The following is a 6,000-nucleotide window of genomic DNA, read 5'->3' as shown; positions in this document are numbered from 1 at the left end:
TCTTGAAACTTGCAATGTATATCAGTACTAGATTTATAATGTTCCTCATTCAAATTAATCTTCATTATTATTTTAGAGTGTAGATCATGTATATGTTTTTCAAAAGCATCAGCCATCTCACTCACTCTCGACTTAGGTGGTAGTGGAATAAGATCTACAAGCTTCCTAGGACTATATCTGAGGACAACCTAAAATGGGTTAAGGCCAGTGGTCCTATTCACTAAACTATTGATTGCAAATTCAACCATTGGGAGGCATACATTCCAAGTTGTTATGTTCTCTCCTACCAAACATCTCAATAGGTCACCTAAGCTCCTATTAACTACCTTAGTTTGCCCATTGGTTTGGTAATGGTAATCACTACAAATCTGGAGTTTGGTACCTAACCCCCACAAGGTTTTTCAAAAGTAATTTACGAGCTTCACATCTTTATTGGAAACAATGGTTTTAGGAAACCTATTCTTGATGACAATCTTGTTGATTGTTCTACTATCAATGCACATGTTCCAAGTGTCATCTTTCTAGGGAGTAAGGAGAACAAAACAGGCATATGGACTTATCCTCTCCTAAGTAAAGTCACGTTCCCTCATTTCATTTACTTGTTTCATCAACTCCTCATGTTCTCTCGGGTTAACTCTATGATGTGGTAAATTAGGTATAGATGAACTAGGAACAGGGTTAATGACATGTGGAATGCTGCCTCTCATGGGAGGTAACTTACTAGGTGGCTCAAAGATGACATTCTCAAACTCAGAAAGTATAGCCGATACTTCTAGTGGTGCCTCATGCTCAGGAAGGGGTGCTTCAATCTTCCTAGTATCAACCACATTCAAGACCTGAGTATCTTGACTCTCCAGCTCAAATTGATTTTTACTTATCCTATTAAATGATTCTCCACTATTTTTTGTCTTTTACTTCTTCTTTTTCTCACATTTTGGCTCTAATGGACTCAAAATAATTCTTTTGCAATTACACCTAAATGAACAAGTATTGATATGTCCATTATGTGAGACATCCAAATCATACAACCACGGTCATTCTAAAAGAATATGTGCATTGTCCATGGGAAGGACATCACACCAAATCTCATCGTCATAATCACAAATCTTAAGGAGGACTAGGCTTCTATGGCTCATGAGCATGGTAGTGGCATCAACCCAAGCTACCCTATATGGTTGTGGGTGTGGCTTAATTTTCAAACATAGCTTCTCGGCTACGAATTTAGACACAACATTGATATAGCTACCACCATCTATGATCATCGTGCAACTTTTACTCCCACACTTAATGTAAGTATCGAAAATAGAAGTCTAACGACCTGCCTATTTTACCATATTTTTTTAACATACATAATAATCCTAATATCTTGTTAAACTGTCATAGTCATGATCAACTTGGACCCATGGGTACTAGAGATATACTTGTCATACAACTCTGGTACCTAAGCAGTGAAAAACATAAAATTACATATATGCCATATAACACCAGAAACCATACCAGAGTTCTACTAAATCTGTCAAATATATACAATCATCCACAAAAAAAGACCCAAAAAGTTATCCTAGGGTCATAATCCAAAAAACCATCTGACCCTAGCTCAACTACTTACCCTTTTGACAGGGTAGCCTGGTCAACTTTTACTACTGCGGGGCTTTATCCACCCTCCTACCTGAATTTCTTAAAATGTTTGTAATGCTGGGGCGAGACACCTCTCAGTAAGGGGAAATAAACTAACATCAGTGTGTGACAATATGAGTAATCTCGTGATAAATATAAACAGTACATAAATCTTATTTGTAAAAGCTGTCTATTCAATATCTTAATAAACATAATCCATCGTAATGTACATATCATGCTATATTTCTATAACATGTAAATCATCTTATATAACTGTACAATACGTGAAATAATACCCTGAATGGATAGCTAACTAATGTCATGTCTTACCCCCACATGACTAGGTTGTGCAGCCCGTAGATGAGACCTAGCAATGGCTGGTTCACCACACTATGTCAACATAAGTCTGTAAGTACAATGGTCTTGCCCCACTTGGTCCGGACTGCTAGTGGGACACTTGCACTACCATGAAGCCACATTGACTAACATCTCCCATACTCTATCTGAGATGCATGGTAGCACTAACATAATCATGATCTTAAACATATAGTTATGGTACTGTGCTTCGTGAAACTAAACTAAGCCATTCAGGTTCTGATAACATATAATACATTTCATGATACTGATACATAACTATTTCATATTTCATAGAAATATTTAACATAATCATATTTTCATGAATTCTTGACATAACATACATAATTACAACAATTGTGCCAACATAAATCACAGCATCTACGCCGACATATCATAACATATAAAACACGGCATCTGCACCGACATAAAACATAATATATTGAATCTTGATATTTCTATACTGTTAACGTATTATTTAAAAATCATAGTTCCTGCACTGTTTTTATGGTTTTTCAGAAAATTGCCATAACATGCTTATTCTGAAGAAAACATAATATTTTGGTATAACATAATTTTCATGGAAAATCATACTCATGCCACACAAACGTAAGTAATGTTCTAACATAAAATTTGAACTAAAATTGTATCTCCTAATAAAATGTATTAAAACCATTTCCCTGTTCAATAGTAGTATTTCCCAAACACAATTCCATATCATATATATTTTTCTAAAAAAAAAATGTTATATAATAATAGCACTTACTGAGTATGATTTTCAGTGGCATCTAACCCAAAACTATGCCTATAGTATTCCCAGCTCAACACCCTAAAATTTACATTTCCCCAACAAAACTTCAGTATTATTTCATCTACTACGCTTCCCTTAGTCCAGAAATACAAATTACCTTATAAAACTTTAAATACCCAGCTTACCTAGATTTTAGGATGGTGCCCAAGTTGGCCTAACCAACAAACTATTCCAGAAGCCTTGTAAAGAATCTTCCCAGGAGTAGCGTGGCGGCTTCTGATTGTCAAACCGGCTAAGAATGAAGCCAAAAATCTAGAGAGAAGAAGGGGGATACGAAACTTAGAGAGAGAGAGAGAGATGATTTTTTTTGCATGCAAGTTCTCATTAAAAACCTGAATTTGGCATATTTATAAAGTGCGGATTTGTCGACGAGACACATCACCTCGTCGACGAGTCTATGAAGGGAGTTCATCGATGAACACTTACCCCTCATCGATGAATTTCAGGCCCTGAAATCAGCCCTCTTGGTAATGTCTCATCGACGAGACATGCGTCCACGTCGGCGAGCCCAAGAAGCCTATTCGTCGACGAATGCTCTACACTCATCGACGAGACCCTGCTGAATCCCTTTTTTTGAAAAATATTTTTCTTTCCTTTCTTTTATTTACTTAATTTCTATAATTCTTTGAGTCTCTACATTCTCCCCCCCCCCCCCCCCTTTTATAAAATTTCATCCTCAAAATTTACTATTTGTATTAAACACCATCCTTTGAGGAAAATGGGCTATTTATTTTATTACTTAGCCTCACTTGTGGAGGAGGAATACCGTGGTTACAGTCAGGGTTCTGGGAGATTACAAATACATAAAATAAAATTCTCCTAAAACCAAAATACTACCTACTTACCAAAAATCATTACATGTACTGACTAACCTGCACAAAAGAAACTTAACAAACTTATCTGTATTATTCCTAATTACTGTTGGTCCCCACTAAATAGGTGCGGGTATTTCTATCGTATTTCTTCCTCAAAATCTCAAGAAGCTTCTTTCATTGCATGATTTCTTCATAGGAATTTTACTGATGGAATTTTCTTACTGCGCAATTTTTGTTCCTTCCTGTCCAAGATCTGCACTGGTATCTCCTCATAAACCAATGAATCCCTAAGCTCTATCTTTGCATAACTAACCACATGGGAGGGATCTGAGATGTATTTTATCAGCATAGAAACATGAAATACGTCATGTATTCTGGATAAAACTGGTGGTAAAGCTAGTTGGTAAGCAATTGATCCCATCCTCTCAAGTATTTCGAAAGGGCCAATAAACCTAGGGCTCGACTTACCATTCCTCCCAAACTTCATAATTCCTTTCAAATGAGCTATTTTCATAAATACATGGTCTCCCACTTCAACTTCCAACTTTCAGCGGCAAGTATCTGCGTAGCTTTTCTGCCGACTTTGAGCTGCACTGATTCTTTCTTTAATAAGTCGAACTTTATTGTATGACTGTTGTACTAATTCTGGTCCCAATACTTGCTTCTCTCCCATCTCGTCCTAGTATAGTGGAGAACGGCATGTCCTACCATATAATGCCTTGAAAGGTGCTATGCCGATACTGGCCTAATAGTTGTTATTGTATGCAAACTCTACCAACGGCATATACTGTGTCCAACTACCCCCAAAATCCAGCACACATGCCCATAGCATATCTTCTAATATCTGAGTCTTCATCTCTAACCACCCATTTGTCTAAGGATGAAACGCCATGTTGAATGATAACAAAGACCCCAAAGCCTCCCGCAAGCTCCTCCAAAACTATGATGTGAAACGTGGGTCTCGGTTTGATACTATAAACACTGGCACACCATGTGATCGTACTATCTCTTGAATAAATAATTCTACCAGTCTATCCATGGAGTAGTTGATATTGATAGGGATAAAGTGAGCACTCTTCGTTAGTTAATCTACGACCACCCAAATAACATTCTGCTTCTACCACACCGGCAGTAAACCTATCATGATGTCCATAGAAATGTGATCGCATTTCAACTCCGGGATGTAAAGTGGCTGTAGCTGACCCGCCAACCTCTGGTGCTCAACCTTTACCTGCTAGCATGTCAAACACTACTACACAAACTCGACAATCTCCCTCTTCATGCCGCTCCACCAGAAAGACTCTCGCAGATCCCTTTTCATTTTAGTACTGCTAGGATGAACTGTATACAAGGACCTGTGAGCCTCCTCTAGGATTGTCCTTCTGATATCCATATCTGCAGGCACACACAGCTTGATAGGGAACCTCAGAGTTCCGTCATTAGAAATACTAAACTCCTCCCCTATCCTTCCTATACCTTCTTTATCAACTTCACCAACTCTACGTTATTTTTCTGTACTGCTTTAATCCTTTCATATAGCATAGGCTGCATCACTAGGTTGGCAATAAATGCCTGGTGATCACTTTCTACTAACTCCATGCCCAGCCTTTCCAAGTCCATCTAGATCAGGCACTGAATTTCTACTGTTGACAATGCTGCTATCATGGACTTTCGACTCAACACATTAGCCACGACATTTGTTTTACATGGATGGTAACTAATAGTACAATCATAATCTTTGATGAGCTCTAAGCATCTTCTTTGTCGCATATTCAACTCCTTCAACATGAAGAAGTACTTTAAACTTTTATGGTCTGAAAATATTTCACATCTCTCTTCGTACAGATAATGCCTCCAAATTTTTGCACACACCACTGCAGCCAATTCTAGGTCATAGGTGGGATAATTCTTTTAATATTCTTTCAATTATCTAAAGGCATATGCTACTACTCTGCCCTGCTGCATCAATACACATCTAAGCCCCCTCAAAGATGCGTCACATTAAATCATGTAACCATCACCTTCCAATGGAATGGTGAATACTGGTGCAATGATGAGCCTCTATTTCAATTATTGGAAGCTCTGCTCAAAAATTTTGTCCCATTCAAACCTGGCATTCTTTTTGGTTAGTTGTGTTAAAGACCCTGATAATGCAGAGAATCCTTCTACAAACCGGCGGTAATATCCCACCAGTCCCAAGAAACTCCTAATTTCCTAAACGTTCCTCAGCCTAGCCCAATTCACCACTGCCTTTATCTTGCTGGGATCCATTGAAATTCCATCCTCTGATATAACATGCCCCAGAAATGCAACTTTCTCTAACCAAAATTCACATTTACTAAACTTGACATACAATGTATTTTCCTTGCACATCTGAAGTACTAGCCTTTAAGTGTCTCATGC

Source organism: Malania oleifera, chromosome 13 (assembly GCF_029873635.1).
Source record: "Malania oleifera isolate guangnan ecotype guangnan chromosome 13, ASM2987363v1, whole genome shotgun sequence".
Taxonomy (NCBI): Eukaryota; Viridiplantae; Streptophyta; class Magnoliopsida; order Santalales; family Ximeniaceae; genus Malania; species Malania oleifera.
The sequence above is the reverse complement of the archived record's forward strand: the minus strand, read 5'-3'. Positions refer to the sequence as shown.